The following is a 19,118-nucleotide window of genomic DNA, read 5'->3' as shown; positions in this document are numbered from 1 at the left end:
TGTGGTCTTCGGTCTTCATCAGTAAGTGCTTCAAGTCATCTTCACTTTCATCAAACAACGTTGTGTCATCTGCATATGGCAGGTTGTTAATGAGTTTTCCACCAATTCTGATGCCATGTTCTTCTTCATATAGTTCAGCTTCTTAGATTATTTGCTCAGCATACAGGTTGAATAAGTCTGGTGAAAGGATATAACCCTGACATACACATTTCCTGATTTTGAACCATGCAGTATCTCCTTGTTCTGTTTAAATGACTACCTCTTGGTCATGTACAAGTTCCTCACAAGCACAATTAAGTGTTCTGGAATTTCCATTCTTTGCAATTTTATCCATAGTTTGTCATGATCCACATAGTTGAATACTTTTGGATAGTCAATAACACAGGTAAACATCTGTGACGGTTAAGATTGTGTGCCAACTTGACTGAGCCATGATTCTCAGTGTTTCTATGTGATCACTCCCATGATGGATCTGCTGTGGGTAGCCAATCAGTTGAAAAGGAATCTCCTTGCGCGTGTGGCCTGCGTCCAAACATAAGCAGAAGTTCTGACTTTTTGCTTCCTCTGGATCCTGCAGCTGGCTACTGTTCACCTGACTCCTGGTTCTTGGGACTTGAGCTAGAAGTTTACTTGCCAAATTTGGGATTTGTTGATCTTCACAGCCTGTGAGCAAGAGCCCTGCTCTCTGACTTGCCGATATTGGGTTCACAAGCCCCTGCAGCTATGTGAATCAGAAGAAGCCTTGAGGTCTTGCTTGACAACCTTGGGATTTGTTGATCTTCACAGCCTGTGAGCAAGAGCCCTGCTTTCTGACCTGCCAATCTTAGGTTTGCCAGACCCTGCAGCTACATGAATCACGAGAAGCCACTATCCTGATCCAGAGACTTGGGATGTTCCAGTCTCTACAACCATGTAAGCTGTTTCCTTGGTATAAATCTCTCTGTCTCTCTCTATTTATATACACTTTACTGGTTTTTCTTCTCTAGAGAACCCAGCCTAAGACAACATCTTTCTGGTATTCTCTGCTTTCAGCCAAGATCCACCTGACATTAGCAATGATGTCCTTCATTTCATGTTCTCTTCTGAATCTGACTTGAATTTCTGGTAGTTCTTTGTCGATATACTGCTTCGACCATTTTTGAATTGTCTTCAGCAAAATTTTACTTACATGTGATATTAATGATATTGTTTAATAATTTTCTGCATTCTGTTGGGCCATCTTTCTTTGGAATAAGCACAAATATGGATCTCTTCTAGTTGATTGGCCAGGTAACTGTCTTCCAAATTCCTTGGCATAGAGGAGTGAGCACCTACAGCACTGTATCCATTTGTTGAAACATTTCAATTGGTATTACAGCAATTCCTGGAGCCCTGTTTTTCACCAATGCCTTCAGTGCAGCTTGGACTTCTTCCTTCAATTCTCAGTTCTTGATCATATGCTACCTCTTGAAATGGTTGAACATCAACCAATTTAAGTGCTTAACTATCAGTAATTACCTAGTATTCTTAGTAAGATGAGATGTTATGAATACAAATAAAGAAATTAAAATCAGGAATACTGGTTAAGTATAGTGCCATATGGAGCTCTGGTAGCACACTGGTTAAGAGCTTGGTTGCTAACAAAAAGGTCTGCAGATCAATGCACCGTCCATTCCTTGGAAACCCTATGGTGCAGTTCTACTTTTTCTTATAGGGCCTCTATGAGTCGGAATCAACTCAATAGCAATGGGTTTGTTTTTCCTCTTTCTTTTTTTGTATAATAATGTATAAGGTGCCTGGGTGGCACAAACAGTTTGCACTCACCTCCTAATTGAAAGGTTGGCAGTTTCAACCCACCCAGCATCACTGTGCTTCTGTAAAGACTACAGCCAAAAAAACCTATGGAACAGTTCTACTCTGTAACACATGGGTCACCATGAGTCAGAATTGACTTCATGGCAAAGGGTTTTTAAAAATGCTATATAAAGTTAAAGTGTCTGGAATAACTTCGTATAACATAAGTGGAATAACTAGTACAAATTCATAGTCCCTTATCTAAAATTTTGAGGCTAGAAGAATTTTAGAATTCAGAATTTTTCAGCTTTCAGAAAGGTAATACAATCCATGTACCTTATGTTATGTACTGACATATAGTATGTAACACTCTCAGTAGGTCTGGGGCAGTGCCCTGTAATAAAAGACATTGCTATTTCTGCAGAGAAATGAATGAATATTCATACAAAGTGGGATAAATACAGTCTTTAAACAGCCTTATCCCCAGTCAGGCTATGTTGTCAAATGAATTCACACCAAACTTAGGGAAAATTTTTCAGTTCAGTTGAACTCCATAATGAGAAATGACATGCCTTCATTTTCTTCAGGTTGTTTTCAGGTTCTCATTTGTTCTTTCTCCTACTCTTGCTGTGAAGTGCTCACAGTTGTTGAGAGAGATAATGTGAAGGCACAGTGTTGACTCTTTCCAGAAGATTCATTGCTGATGGTGATAAGAAAGATGTCTATAGGGAAGAAAGTTCTTCCTGTATAGCATCAATGTGCACTCCCTGGATGAATAAAACATATTCGTGTCACTGGATATAAAGAGCTGATAAACACTTTTCTATTTTAAAGCTTTTAGAAGTCTTTGGTTTGTATGAAAACCTAACTCTTGACTGCTGCTCTCTGGGTGGCTGCTAATGGTAATGCTTAATACCTATTTCAAGTTCTGATGACCAAATTGCAATTATTTGCAATGTTGATACACTTAGCCAGGACTGTAGATACTTTCATAATTTGAATAATTATGTGAGTAAGGTGAGTAAAAAGTACATTTTTCCTCGACTTTGGATAAAATATTTCCATTAGTAATAGGTCAAACATAAATGGTGAGTTAAGGGTGGAGACCTTAGAAGACCAAGGAAGAATTGATGCATTTGAATTATGGTGTTGGCAAAGAATACTGAATATACCATGGACTACCAGAAGAACAAACAAATCTGTCTTGGAAGAAGTGCAGCTAGAGTGATCCTTAGAAGTGAGGATGGCGAGATTTCAACTCATGTAATTTGAACATTGTCACGGATTGAATCGTGTCCCCAAAAAATGTGTGTCAACTTGGCTAGGCCATGATTCCCAGTATTGTGTTATTGTCCACCATTTTGTCATCTGATATGATTCTCTTATGTATTGTAAATCCTGTCTCTGTGATGTTAACGAGGCAGAATTAGAGGCAGTTATGTTAATGAGGCAGGACTTAATCTACAAGACTAGGTTGTGTTTTAAATCAATCTCTTTTGAGATATAAAAGAAAGAAGCAAGCAGAGAGATGGGGGAGGTCATACCACCAAGAAAGCAGCACCAGGAGCACTATGCATCCTTTGAACCTGGGGTCCCTGTGCCTAAGAAGCTCCTAGTCCAGGGGAAGACTGATGACAAGGACTTTCCTCCAGGTGCCTTGAATTCTGGCTTCTAGCCTGCTAGACTGTGAGAAAATAAACTTTTTTGTTGAAGCCATCCACTTGAGATATTCCTGTTATAGCAGCACTAGTTAACTAAGACAGAATTGGGAAGATTGATGACAAGGACCTTTCTCCAGAGCCAACTGAGAGAGAAAGCCTTCTCCTGGAGCTGGCACCCTAAAAGATTGTGAGAGAATGAACTTCTTTTTGTTGAAGCCATCTACTTGTGGTATTTCTGTTATAGCAGCACTAGATGACTAAGACAGAATTTGGTACCAGGTGTGGGCTGCTGCTCTAACAAATACTTAAAATGTGGAAGCAGTTTTGAAACTGAGCAAATAGAGGCTGGACAAACTTTAAAGTACCTCGTAGTAAAAGCCTAGATTGCCTTGAAGAGACTACTGGTGGAATTATGGACATCAAAGACAATCTTGGTTAGGACTCACAAGGAAATGAGGACAGCTTTAAAATGGAGATGGCACATATGGTGAGAAACAGCAGCAGAACCAGGAGACCAGTGCCTAGCAGCACTGGAGATGACCCATGAAGCAAGAGAGCTGAGTGCCTTCCAGTTGAAGTTTACTGGTGGAGTGGGATGCCTCTAGATGTTTATCAGTGGAGCTGAAGAGCTTTGGAACATTTCCCCCAGCAGGGCAGCATGGGTGGTGAGGCCTGAGGGGCTAAGAGTCCAAGGAACCAGGAAGCAGAAGCTGAAAAGACAAGGAATGCAGGAAGCAGAGTTGCCTCAGTAGCAAAGGGTAGGGCCATGACATCTGAAGTCTCAAAGTGTGGAATTGCCACTCAGATGGACTAGGAAAATGGAGCTTCCCAAGTTTGAGGGAGCAGAGTTGCCATTCCAGTGGCCTGGAAGGTGGAGCTGAAGCCTAGGGCCCAGGGGCCTCTACCCAGAATCTGGAGAGTGTGGCCTACACCTAGAGGCTGGAGGGCAGGGCAAATGTGTAAATGGTTTTAGAGGACAGAGGGTTATTTTCAAGCCTTGAGGGCTAATTTAATGTGTTCTGAATTCCTTGATGCCTATTATTCCTTCTTTCCTTCCAATTTCTCCTATTTGTAATGAAAATATCTAGCTTGTGCCTGTTTCACTGTTTTATTTTGGATGCAGATAACTTGTATTCTAGATTTTGCAGATGAAGAGAAATTTTGAGATGTAGTACTTGGAGTTGATTTAAGACTTTTGCTATGATATGATGAGGTGAATGTGTTTTTACATGTGGCAAAGACATGGATTTTGGGGGGCCAAAGGTGGAATGTTATAGATAGAACTGTGTGCCTCAAAAATGTGTGTCAACTTGATTATGCCATGATTCCCAGTATTGTGTTATTGTCCACCATTTTGTCATCTGATGTGATTCTCCTATGTGTTGTAAATCCTGCCTCTATGATGTTAATGAAGTAGGATTAGAGGCAGTTCTGTTAATGAGGTAGGACTCAATCTATAAGATTAGGTTGAGTCTTAAATCAGTCTCTTTTGAGATATAAAAGAGAGAAGCTAGCAGAGAGATAGGGGAACACATACCATGAAGAAAACAGTGCTGGGAGCACAGTATGTCCTTTGCACCCACGGTCCCTGTGACTGAGAAGCTCCTAGTCCAGGGGAAGATTGATAACAAGGATCTTCCCCAAGAGTTGACAGGGAGAGAAAGCCTTCCCCTGGAGCTGGAGCCCTGAATTTGGGCTTCTAGCACACTAGGCTGTGAAAGAATAAACTTCTGTTTGTTAAAGACATCTGCTTGTTGTATTTGTGTTTTAGCAGCACTAGATGGCTAAGACAGACATGTTATTAGGGACCAGCTCCTGGAGAAGAGCATCATGCTTGGTAAAGTAGAGGGACAGCAAAAAAAGAGGAAGGCTCTCAACGAGTTGGATTGACACAGTGGCTGCAACAATGGGCTCAAACACAGCAACAATTGTAAGGCTGGAGCAGGACTGAGCTGTGTTCTGTTCTGCTGTACATAGGGTCTCTATGAGTCAGAACCAACTTGACAGGACCTAAAATAACAGCAATGAGTTTGGGGAAAACTTTTCAAGCAGTGACTCACAAATCTTTCTTCTTCAAAAGGGAGCAGATGTCTAAGTGTTGATGTCAACATTTATAATTTGGGGACAGACTATGTCAGCCAGCAATTGAATGCTTGTCTTATGAAGCATTCTACAATTCTTATACTTTTTTTTTTAATAAGGAGAACAGGTACAGAAACAACTTTACACACCCACTCATCTCTAAAATCTTCCAGCTACTTTGGCAACATAAACCCAATTATGACTGAAAAGAACAGGCTTATTGCATTCATTGACCAAGAGGAAAAAGCCTCACAACTGAACATTAACAAGAGCAAAATTTTGGCAAACCTTCTCAGCAATCTTGAGAGGAAGGAATTATCACCTTACTAATGGAGTCTCTGTGTGGTGCAAATGGTTAATGCACTTGGCTACTACACAAAATTTTGGAGGTTCAGGTCCACACAAAACACCTCAGAAGAAAGGTCTGGTGACCTACTTCCAAAAAATCAGCCATTGAAAACCTGTGTAGCACAGTTCTACTCTGACATATATGCAGGGGGCTATGAGTTGGAATCGACTTGATGGCAACTGGTTTTCAGCAATGTAAAACTGGGGTCCAAAGAGGTTAAGTAACTTGTACAACGATCCTATATCAGCCTTGCCTAGTTTAAAAAATGGAGTCAGAAAGATAATTTATAAAAGTAGAGACCAAACCAATTGCTGTTGAGTCTATTATGCCTTATAGCGACCCTAAAAGTCAGAGTAGGATTGTCCCATAGGCTTTCCAAAGACTGACTGCCAACCTTTCAGTTAGCAGCCGCAGCTCTTAACTACTGCACCACCAGGGTTCCACCCACTCTAAAACAAAACAAAACAAAACAAAAAACAAACCCTGTTGCCATGTAGTTGATTCCGACTAATAGTGACTCTATAGGACACAGTAGAACTGCCCCATATGGTTTCCAAGGAGCGGCTGGTGGATTTGAACTGCCCACCTTTTGGTTAGCAGCCAAATGCTTAACCACTGCTCCAAAAGGGTGTGCTTGTTCTTATAGCTTTATTAAATTGCACATACAGATACATATTCTTTTTTTTTTAATTGTTCTTTAGATGAAAGTTTACAAAACTAACTTCTCCTTAAACAGTACACATATCATTTTATGACATTGGTTAACAACCCCACGACATGTCAACACTCTTCTTTTTTGACCTTGGGTTCCCTATTACTGGCTTTCCTGTCCCCTCCTGCCTTCTAGTCCTTGCCCCTGGGCTGGTATGCCCCTTTAGTCTCGTTTTGTTTTATTGGCCTGTCTAGCCTTTGGTTGAAGGGTGAACCTCATGAGTGACTTCATTACTGAGTTAAAAGGGCGTTCAGGGGCTGTACTTTTGGGGTAGATATCTATTCTTTGGAGATGTCTTTTAAAGCATAGGAATGGTGGCCATTTATGATCAAGAGAAACTTGACCCAAATCACTAAAACAAAGCAAACTTCTTTTTCCCCTAGTACTTCATGAGCATTGTTTCTGCAGCACTGAAATTGGAAGAAGTTGTATAGCTGTGCGCAGTACCCATCCTATATGACAAGGGAGTAGGAGATCAATATCGCTTAAAGCAAAACGCAGTTTTGTTTCTGGTGACAGTGCAAAGACTCAAGTAAAAGGTCGCACATCAGCCAGGTTAAATTACTTCCTTGGGACATATTTTAAGAGTAATTTGGTTCCTAATCTGTGATACCAAAATACATGTTTGTGCCTCTGTGTGTTTTATTTACTTTTCTTGCATTTCAACTCACCCTCTACACACATATCCACCACCCCAATGCACACAGACATAGTATAACCCACACAAAATGTATGTATGAATAAGGGCTCATTCCTTTCCAGATCTAATCACAAATAATACATTTGTAGTGGGGAGGTCAGGCACTGTGATAGGCCTGTGAGGAATGGCATTTTAACTTAAAACCCTTTAGTCAGACCTTATGTCAACTTTTTTTTTTTTTTTATGTCAACTGCTCCTCTTAGTCAGAAGGCAGATCCTACGGAGGGCTCACCAAGTGTTATCTTATAACACTAGCTGTTCCTTAGCACAGTGAAAATTTTAGTTATTGAATGTACATGTTTTTTAAATTGTTTGATTCCCATTTTGATATCTGCCTGGGGCTAAAAAGTTGGAGGAAGTTGGATTAGGGGATGAAGTGAGTATGTAGGCAAGATACTTAATAAAAGAAACTGACTAAATGAAGACATTAGCAAGAACTCAGAGAAAGGTTAAGACTTTGTGGATCTAATATGGCTGATACATACACCCAGCTTAGTATAGTAAACCAATAAATGGGCAAGAAAATAAAATTTTAAAGACACATTGATCTGGGAGTCAAATGAATTTATTTTTAATTAGATTTATTTTTAAATCCATTTTTAATTAGATTTGTGACCTCCTACTTTCCTTTTAAGTATGGAATGATTTTGTGTGCCAACAGGATAAAAGTTGTAAGAAAATTATTATAAACACAACTGTTTATAAAACCTGACTTATCTTCTCTATGCCTACAATACATTAATACTTCTGAACAATGAAAAATTATTAGATTAAAATAAATGGTCTAAGGGTTAATACTGTAAAGAGCTATTAAAGTTGATAAGAAAAACACTGAGACCCCAATATGAAAATTAGCAGGGCATGTGAACAAAATATACACACCTGCAGAGATAATTAGCAAGTAAACATACGAGAAAACGTTTAACCTTGCTAGCTATCAAAGAAAGACCAGCTAAAATAACACTGTGTTAATACGTTACACCATTTACATGTACAAAAAGAAATTATATTCTGGTGAATTCTACCAAATGTTTAATGAATTAACACCATTCCGGGGCAAACTCTTCCACCAAAAACTTGAAGAGAAGGGAACACTTCCCAACTCTTTCTTTGAGGCCAGTACTACCCTGAAACCAAGACCAGACAAAGACATCACAAGAAAAGAAACCTACAGACCAATATCCTTTATAAATGTAGATATGAAAATCCTTAGCAAAATACTAGAAAGTCAATTCCAGCAACATATAAAAAGATTATATACATGCCCAAGTGGGCTTATTCCAGGAAGACAAGGGTAGTGCAACCCATGAAAATCAATTCATACCACTACATTAATTGAATGAAAGGAAAAAAAAATCATCATCTCCATTGGCACAGAAAAAACCTTTTTGACAAAACACAACACTCTTTCATAATAAGGCCCTTGACCAACTAGAAATATCAGGAACTCCCTCAACCTCATAAAGGCCATTTATAAGAACCCAAAGCTAACATCACACTTAATGGTGAAAGACTGGATATTACCCCCTTAAAGTCAGGGATGAGACAATGATGTCTGCCTTCACTGCTTCTATTTGACATTGTACTGGAGGTACTAAGTAGGGCAATTGGACAAGAAAAAGAAATAAAACGAATCCAGATTGGAAAGGAAGAGATAAATCTATCTCTATTCACACATGACATAATCTTGTATATAGAAATCTTAAGGAGTTCACAAAAAACTATCAAACCTAATAAACAAATTCTGCAAAGTTATAGGATACAAGATCAATATACATGCTAGTGTATTTTTACACACTAGCAATGAATAATCTGAAAATGAAATTAAGAAAACAATTTAATTGACAATAGCATCAAAAAGAGTAACATTCCTAGAAATGCATTTAAAAAAAGATGAACAAGACTGAAAACCACAAATCATTTTTGAAAGAAATTAAAGAAGACCTAAATAAATGGAAAAACACCCCATGTTCATGTATTGCAAGCTTAATATTATTTAAATGGCCAAACAAACAAACCCTTTGCCGTCAAGTCGATTCCAACTCATAGTGACGCTGTAGACAGAGTAGAACTGCCCCGTAGAGTTTCCAAGGAGTGTCTGGTGGATTTGAATGGCTGACCTTTCGGTTAGCAGCCATAGCACTTAACCATTACACCAGCAGGGTTTCCATTTAAATGGCAGTACTCACCAAACTGATCTGCAGATTCAACAAAATCCCTATCAAGGCCCCAAAAAGCATGAGCAATAAAAGACAAAAGAGATAAATTGGACTTCATCAAAATTAAAAACTTTTGTGCATCTAAGGACTTTATCAACTAAGTGAAGAGACGACCTACAGAAAGGGGGAAATATTTGAGAAATTGCTACTAAGATTTTAATATTCAGAATATATAAAGAACTCCTACAACTCCACAACAAAAAGACAACCCAATTAAAAAATGTGCAAAGGACATGAATAGACATTTCACCAAAGGGGTGGGGGAATGACTCAATGGCACTGGGTTTTTTTTTTGGGTTATATATATATATATATAGACAAATGGCCAATAAGCACATGAAAACATACTCAATGTCAATAGTCATTAGAGAGCAGCAAATCAAAACCACAATAAGACACAACTTCACACCCACTAGGATGGCTATTATTAGAAAAAAGGAAAACAATAAGTGTTGTTGAGGATGTGGAGAAATTGGAACCTTCATCCATCGCTGGTGGGATAATAAAATGGTGCAGTCACTGTGAAAGTGTGGCGGTTCCTCAAAAGTTAAACATAGAATTATCACATTATCCAGTAATTCCACAAAAGAATTGAAAGCAGGGACTCAAACAGTTACTTGTACATTCATTGCAGCATTATTCACAGTAACCAAAAGGTGAAAACAAACCAAGTGTTCATCAAGAAATGCATGGGTAAATAAAATGTGGTATATCCATACAATAGGACGTTATTTAGCAATAAAGAGAGATGAAGTTCTGACATATGCTTCAACATGGATGATTCCACTTATATGAAATATCTAAAACAGGCAGATGAGTAGAGACCAACGTTTGTTAATGGTTATCAGGGGCAGATGTGAGGGGGCAGTGAGGGAGGTATTACTTAAAGTGTACTGAATTTCTGTTAAGAGTGATGGAAAAAATCAGAAATGGATAGTGGTGATGGTTACACGACATTGTGAAAGTTATTAATGTCACTGAATTGTACGCATAAAAATGTCTATATTGGCAAATGTTTTGTTATATATAATTCACAACAATAAGCATTTTTTAAAGATTAAAAAAAAAAAGTCTGTTAAAATTCCAGATATCTTTTTTGCAGAAATTGACAAGCTGATTTTAAAATTCAAGGAACCCAGACTAGCCAAAACAATCTAGAAGAATAATAAAGTTTGAGGACTCACACGTCCCAATTTCAAAATTTACTATAAAGATGCAATTATCAGGACATTGTAGTACTGGCATAAGAATAGCAATATATATTGACGAAAATGGACTGAGAATCCAGAAATAAAATTGTGCATTTATGATCAGTTGATTTTCAACAAGAGTCACAGGATTATTCAACGAGAGAAAGAATAGCCTTTTCCACAAATGTTGGTGGCATGACTGGATAGCTACATGCAAATGAATGAAGTTGGTCTGTACCTCACACAAATTAATACAAAAATTAACACAGACTAGATCAATGACTTTAATATAAATGCTAAAACTATAAAACCTTAGAAGAAAACAGAGGTAAATCCTTGTGACCTAGGATTAGGCAGTGGTTTCTTAGATATGATACCAAAAAGCCATAAGAAGAGAAAAAGATAAAATGGACTTCATTGTACTTAAAAATTTGGGACTTCAAAGGACACCCACAAGAAAATGAAAAACAATGCATGGAATGGAAGAAAATATTTGCAAATCATATATCAAGTCCCTGATAAGGGATTGTATCCAGAATACTCAAAGAACTTTTACAACTAAACAACAAAATGACAAATAATCCAATTAAAAAATGGACAAAATATGAATAGCTGTTTCTTTAAGGCAGATATACAAATGGTCGATAAACACATGCAAAGATGCTCATTATCATTAGTCATTAGGAAAATGCAAATCAAAATTACAAGAGGCTACCACTTCATGCCCACTAGAATGACTATAATAAAAAAGACAAAGAATAGCAAGTGTTGATGAGGATATAAATATAGAGAAACTGAAATTGCAGGTGAAAATGTAAAATTCTGTAGCCACTTTGGAAAACAATTAAGCAAGTTCTTATAAAGTTTAACATAGAGTTATTATAACCTATCAATTAGGCTCCTAGTTATATATCCAACAAAACTAGAAATATGTCCACACAAAAACTTATACATGAATGTTTATGAACATTATTTATAAAGGCCCAAAGTGGAAATAACTGAAATGTCCATCAAATGATGTACTAATAAACAAAATGTGATAAATCTATACAATGGAATATTAATTACTCAGTCATAAAAATAAATGAAATACTGATACATGCCACAGCATGGATAAATCTGAAAAAATTCTAGTTGTTGTTACTAGTTGCTATTGAGTCAATTCTGACTCCTGGCGACCCCATGAATGCACAGTAGAACTACTCTACAGCATTCTGAAGACTGTGACCTTTCAGAAGCAGATCTCCAGGCCTTACTTCTAAGGTGTCTCTGGGTGGGTTTGAACCACCTACCATTCGGTTAATTTAGGTTAAGTAAAAAAAAAGCCAGACATGAAAGGCCACATATTGTATGATTGCATTTATATGAAATGCCCAGAAGAGGGAAACCCACAGAGACAGAAAGTAGATCAATGCCAGGGGCTGACGGGAGGGAAACATGGGGAAGTGACTACCAGTGGGTACAGGTGGTGCGTGAATTATATCTCAATAAAGTTGTTATTAAAAAAATGATGTTATTCAGTGTTGGCAAAGCTATGGTGAAACTGGTACAATTATACATTGCTAGCAGCTGTGGTAATTAATATAACCCTTTTCCAAAGCAAATGTGACTGTATGTTCCAAGAGCCATATGAAGTCTTTTTACCCAGTAATCCTGCCTCTGAAAATTTAGACCATTGATGGTGTCCAAAAAAATGAAAAACCTATGTGTTTGAAGATATTCATCCTTATACTATCAAAGAACTGAAAATGGTCCACAAATGGAACAAGATGACTGCGTAATTAAATAACATATCAGTTTAATGAAAGATTTTTCATTTGCTAAGATTAAAATTTTAAAGACTTACAGGATGGGAAAAATATCTATGATTAATTATTACCTAAAAAAATTAAATATGATTATGTCTTTTAAAATATTTTTACATTTAGACAAGCATCAACAAAGAAGATGGACATTCGAGGGTAAGTGATTTTCTAGTGTGCCATAATTATAGACACCCCATTCCTGCGTTTCTTGTATTATTTTGTCATGATTATGAATCTACATCAATATTCCTTATTACTATGAAGCTGTTATGTTTAAAATATTAAAAAAATATATTTAAAGGAGAATGTCTTAGTTTTCTTTTTGTTATCTCTGGTCTGCCCAGAAAGACCCACGGGTAGCTTAGATGTCTGGGAGATGATTCTGATTAGGAGAAAACATCAGGCCATCATAGCAACACCAGAAGATCTAGAGGGCTGCAGTGAAGGAATGTGGGGCAACAACATTCCCTGTGTGTGGGCATTGGTGGTTCAGTGGTAGAATTCCCACCTTTCATGAGGAAGACCAAGTTTCAGTTCCCTGACAATGCATCTCATGTGCAGTCACTACTGCCTGTCAGTGGAGGCTTGCAGGTTGGTATGATGCTGAAGAGGTTTCAGCAAAGCTTTGACCCTAGAATGCTGAACAATATCAGTGAAGCTTTCAGATTAAGATGGAAGAGGGCTACTGAAAAGCAGCCAATGGAAATTGTTTGGATAACAATGATCTGATCAGCCACTGTGCAGGACTGGGCAGCATTTTGGTCTACGTGCATGGGGTAACCATGAGTTGGGGTTTTCTCTAGGGTAGCTAACAACCTTCCCTGCAGAGTAGTCTGCCTGGGAATGCCCCTTGGTGGAGCATGAGGAGACATGAGCCTCCTCCACCAGCAAAAAGTAAGACTGTAGCCTTTGTGTACCCTGAAAAGGAAATTCATAAGTACAGGAATGGTGACCCTGAGGAATGCTTCTATGTGAATCTGAGAGACTGGAGTATATCACTGAACCTTTTTAAAAATAACATATTTAGATACAACTATTTGTCTCCACTTTTCCGGAGCAAGCAAGAAAGAAGGAAACCAAAGTCCCAAAAGAAGAAACTAGCTTATAGGACAGTCTACACAAACCATGGCCTCATCCACCCTGAGACCAGCAGAACTAGACGGTGCCCAGCTACCACTACTGATCATTCTAATCAGGGCCACAATAGATGGTTCCTGATAGAATGGAGAAAAATGTGGAACAGAACCTCAAATTCCTAAAAACAAAAAACAAACTAAACCTACTGGACTGTTGGAAACTAGAGCACTTCCCGAGTCTATTGCCCTGAGATAGTCTTCAAACCTTGAGCTGAAACTAAACCCTGAGGTCACCTTGTAGCTAAATAACATTTTGGCTCACAAATAATGAATATCACCTGTAAATACTGTGCACCTTTAAAAAATGACCTATACAAGACCAAACAGTCAACAACTAATTCAAAAGAAAGATGAGAATGTAGGGGGCAGGGAAACTATATTAATGGAAATGGAACAACCAGAATGGAAACAATCAGAATGCCCATGGACTGTGAAGAATGTAACCGATGTCAGTGAACAATTTGTGTAGAAATTGTTGAATGGAAACCTAAACTGCTGTGTAAAACTTCGCCAAAAACAAAATAAAAATATTTTATACATGTATATATATATATTTTTTATATATAGCAAAGTACACAAATCTCAAATGTACAACTGATGAGTTTTTATATATGAATAAATAGTTTAGCCACCTCCCAAATCAAGATTGCCCCTGCTGGTATCACCAGCTGATTCCTAGTGCCAACATCAGTGTCCTGCCAAAGGCAGCCACCATCTGACCTGTTTCATTATAGATTAGTTTTGCTGCTTCTGAACTGAATAAATACGGAATTTCCAGTGGTTTTGTGTGTGTGTGTGTGTGTGTGTGTGTATACCTTTTCTGGCTCAACATTATATGTAGGAGATTGATTCATAATATGTGTATAGCTGGAATTCATTCTTTTTCATTGCTGTGGAGTATTTATTGTCACTGGACTTTAGATTTCTGTAACCTGCCTTCTGCAAAACACAAAAAAATTTAGTGAATTTCTTCCTCTTTTTTAAATAATATCTTGTGTTTTTGGTGAAAGTTTACCCAGGAAATTAGGCTCCCATTTAACAATTTCTACACAAATTTTTCAGTGACTGTGGCTATATTTTTCACAATGTGTCAATGTTGTCGTTAGTTCTGTTCCAGTTTTTCCATTTCCAGCAATCTACTTTCCCTGTCCCCTTACCTTCTCATCTTTGCTTTAGTGTAATTGTTGACCATTTGGTCTCATATAGTTATCTTTTTAAAGGAGCACTGTACTCCGGGGTGATATTCTTTATTTTATGAGCCAGTGGTTGTTTAGCTAAAAGGTAAATTCAGGGGATAGTTTTGGTTCAAGGTTTGAAGAGTACCTCAAGGTGATAGTTTCGGGGAGTCTTCTAGTCTCAAACAGTCCAGCAAGTCTGAACTTTTTAAGAAGCTGAATTCTGTTTCAAATTTTTTCTCATTCTATCAGGATCCATCCGTAGTGTTCGTGGTCAGAATGGTCAGTAGTGGTAGCTGGGCACCATCTAGTTTTTCTGGTCTCAGAGTAAATGAGATGTGGATTGTGTAGGCTATCAGTCCTATAAACTAGTTTCTTCTCTGAGTCTGAGGTTTCTTCTTTCTCTTTTGCTCCAGGCGAGTAGAAACCAATAGTTGTATCTTAGATGGCTGCTCACAAGCTTTTAAGACCCCAGACACTACTCATCAAACTATGATGTGAAACATAAACTTTATGAAGTATATTATGCCAACTGATCAAGTTGCCACGTGCGACTACCGTCCTAAGTTTTCAAACCCAGAAAGCCAATCCTGTGAGTTATTTGGTAACATCTAAGAAGGATTGTAACTGTGCCCGTATGGTAAATTTCCTTTTAATTAAACTTTGCTCTCATGTAAAGAAATGCATTGTTAAATAAACTCTCTTAAGAGGAGAAAATATGAAATAAAAAAAAAAAAGTAAAACGTTCCCTTTAAAGTATTTGGCCCTGACGGGAGGTCAGGCTGTCATAGCTGGAGAGCTGTCACTTCTGAATTAGTAAAAGTGGCAGCAGTTCTGGAAAATCTGTAGGGCTGTCTGGCCATCCTGACGAGAGCATAGGCAGAGCTGGAAGGGAGAGGGATTGACCAGCTTGCCAACATGGTAAGCAAGGGAAACTTGTTGTATGCCTCGAGGTTTGCAGGGAGCACAGGGCCGTAAAAACCCTTCTAGGTTGGAGGCAGAAGCATAGTGTGATTCCAGTCGCCTGTTCTATTTCTACTGCAAAGCCATCTCACCTGCTTTAGGCAGAAGGCCAGGTTAGGTTCCAGTGGGAATGGCAAGGAAAAGTTTTCATTACGGTCTTAGCTGTCAGCAAACTGCCCTTTGTAAACCCCAGGCTTCTAGAAAACAACAGGTGGGCTTTGATCAGAAAAGGAGAAGAGATTCCCAAGAACTGCAGACTGTTTGAGAGATTGCTCTGGGAGGACACAGAAGTTAGGTTAAGTTAAATAAGAATAGTATTATCGTGACTATGTCTGTTCTTATCTAATGCGGGAGGTTGGGGTAGGTGCTTCCTGCATCTACAGCTGGTGACCTTCTCAGTGATGTCTCTCTGCTTCTGCATTGCCTTCTTCCTCTCAGAGCTTAGTGTTCTGAATCTTTACTTCATAGAAAGGTAAGGTAATTATTACCTTGTTAATCTATAGAAGCTCCCAGGTAAGCTTGCTGGTGGCTTGACAGCCCGGCTTTCTGTTGACAGAAAAAAATTTCTTTTGTTTGCTGTAACTACACGTATCAAAAAGTATATAGAGCATAGTTAGAAGAGTTAAATGGTTTCACTTTCTCCACAATTAAGGCAAAAACAAAATTATGTTCTGGTGTAAGTTAGCACTCTGTCGCTAAGATTTGTGTGACCTTGGGGAAATTACTTCTTGGAGTCTGAGTTCCCTCAACTGTAAAACTATGAAGCTTAACTTGAGAGATCTCTATAGTGCATTTTCAAATGCTAGCATAATTTATTTCTAAATCAAGTCGTGGAGAGAACCTAAGAAAAAAGTTCCCTTTTGATGCTGGGCTTGGACTTATATTAGCATCTATCCCAGGAATGACTAGAATTGCATTCTGCCTGGGTTTGGGTGCTGCATTAGAGATCACAATGTACCCTACTGAAGCAGCATGTAAACACCGGGAGGCAAAGCAACAGTCACTTCTTGAAGAAGAGTGATGAGACCCTCATCAGAGTGGTCTTTTTGGTTTAGATAAAGTGCCAAACGTCAGATAACATTTAGATTAATTTGAGATCCAGGGAACATTTGGGTCAGGCTAACAAATTTATCTTTATTTGAGCTCTTAGCAACCTGTATACCAGGTGTTTATTACTCTTGGACAAGTGACTTCTGTTTATCTGGGACTAGCTCACTGAGCCATGAATCTCTATTACATAGGTGTGACATTAAGTAATAAAAAGTGGGTGTGTCAAGCTCATGTTCTAAAGGAACTTGGTTTTTTTTTTTTTTTTAGGAGGAAGAGTTTATGTTTAAGAATTTCCTGGATAAAGTGTAGGTTAGACTCCTGTATAAATTGTTTCTGAGTATAAGAAAAACATCACCAGAGAAAATATGTGGTCATCCTCCATCGAACTGTATCTATTTCAGGCAAAATTATTTCTGATGCTTATCCCTCCTCTTTGGCACCAAAATGTACAATAACTAGCTGCCAAGTGTTGATGCAAGGCATGGAAATTCGATTTTTCTTTTCTTCTACAGAAAACACAAAGATGCTCCCATGCAATCTTCTGGGCTATTGTCATACAGTATGATTTATGTATTTCTCCTATGTTTCTTTCTTTTTGAATCTGGAGTATATTCTTTTATTTTATTGGGCTATTTATTCTCTTGACATCCTTGGATGTGAGTTAATGGAACCATGATAAAAGGATAGAGAAACAGAACAAACAAGCCTGATGGTATAGATTCAGGGCTGCCTGACAGATTAGGGATGGCAGAATAGGAACAAAAGATAAAATCACCTGATTCATGTGCACTGGGATGGCCCAAATAAACCAGTGCTTGAAGATTGCACTGTGTTGTAACTCTGAAAAACAAAAGCATAAAAGATCGGGTTATGATCATAGGGATTAAGGAAAGCTGTTTTTCCTTTAAAAATAATTGATTTTGATGCATAAAATAAAAAAGTTTGGTTTAGGAGCTTAGTGCAATGCTTTGAATGAAATGAGTACATAATAAATATTTATTGAACAAAGTCAAGGAAAGCAGTTTAAGAATATAAGGATGAGGGGATGGAGTGGATCTCTATTGGTTTTTGCATTTTTTTTTTTTTTTTGCCAAAGGAACATGTATCCCCCTCGTGGGCGATGTTCCATCCATGAGGCTAAGAATAGAAGCTACCATCTTCCTGCAGATTCTTCTGTGATTGGTGTAGGGATAGAAACCTAAAGAGAAATAATCATACTGCCTCCCCCTTCCCCCTCTGTAGAGATCGGTTTAGGGACATACACTTAACCCAAACTGAGCCAATCAGAGGTCTTCCCCAGGATTTTTCCTATTGGAACCATGGAAAAGCGTGAATTTGAGAATGATAAAGTTGTAATTAAAGGAGCCCTAGTGGTGCAATTGTTAAGCGCTTGGCTGCTAACCGAAATGATGGTTTGAACCCACCCTGGCAGAAAAACCTGGCTATCTACTTCCGTAAAGATTACAGCCAAGAAACACTGTGGGGCAGTTTTACTCTGCCGCATGGGGTTGCTGTGAGTCAGAATTGTCTTGATGGCACCCAACAACACAGAGCTGGAATTATGGGGCGTTGGAGGTTCGATGGTAGGATTTTTGCCCTCCACGAGGGAGAACAGGGCCAATGCATCTCATGCACAGCCACACTCACCTGTGAGTGGAGGCGTGTGTGTTGCTATGATACTGAACAGGTATTAGTGGAGCTTCCAGATTAAGACAAACTAGGAAGAAAGGCCTGGACAGCTGCTTCCAAAAATCAGTCAGTGAAAATCCTATGGATGGCAATGGTCTGATCTGCAACTGATCATGAAGATGGCACAGAACTGGGCAGCAATTTGTTCCATTGTGCATGGGGTCACCGTGAATCAGGGGCTAACCTGATGACAGCTAACGACAACAACAAAGCTGGAATAACATGAACCTGAAACCTGCAGGTGGATACTGTTTCACTCTCAAGGGAAATGAGTCTGACATGGTAAAGTCAATCTATAGGTTGAGACAAGAGAGCAAGAAGAGTTCTAGCTATATTTGTCCCTGGTTCCAGCCATCCGTGAGGCACAGTTTTATCCATACCCTCATGAGATTTGGTCACATGAACCAATACTGCCCCCTTTTGCTGAAGCTCAAAGAGTCCTAACCAATAAAAGGGGTAATTAAGTAGAAATACAACTAGATTGATTTGGGAGTAACCTAGGCTCTAAGCAAGGTGAGATCAAGGGCCATGTCTTTTCATCTTTATAATTACAGCATATAAAATAGTGCATGGTACACAGCTGGCATTCAAAAACTGTACAATCATTCAAGGTA

Source organism: Loxodonta africana, chromosome 17, assembly GCF_030014295.1.
Source record: "Loxodonta africana isolate mLoxAfr1 chromosome 17, mLoxAfr1.hap2, whole genome shotgun sequence".
In the NCBI taxonomy this organism is placed as follows: domain Eukaryota; kingdom Metazoa; phylum Chordata; class Mammalia; order Proboscidea; family Elephantidae; genus Loxodonta; species Loxodonta africana.
This window is presented reverse-complemented; position numbering follows the sequence as displayed.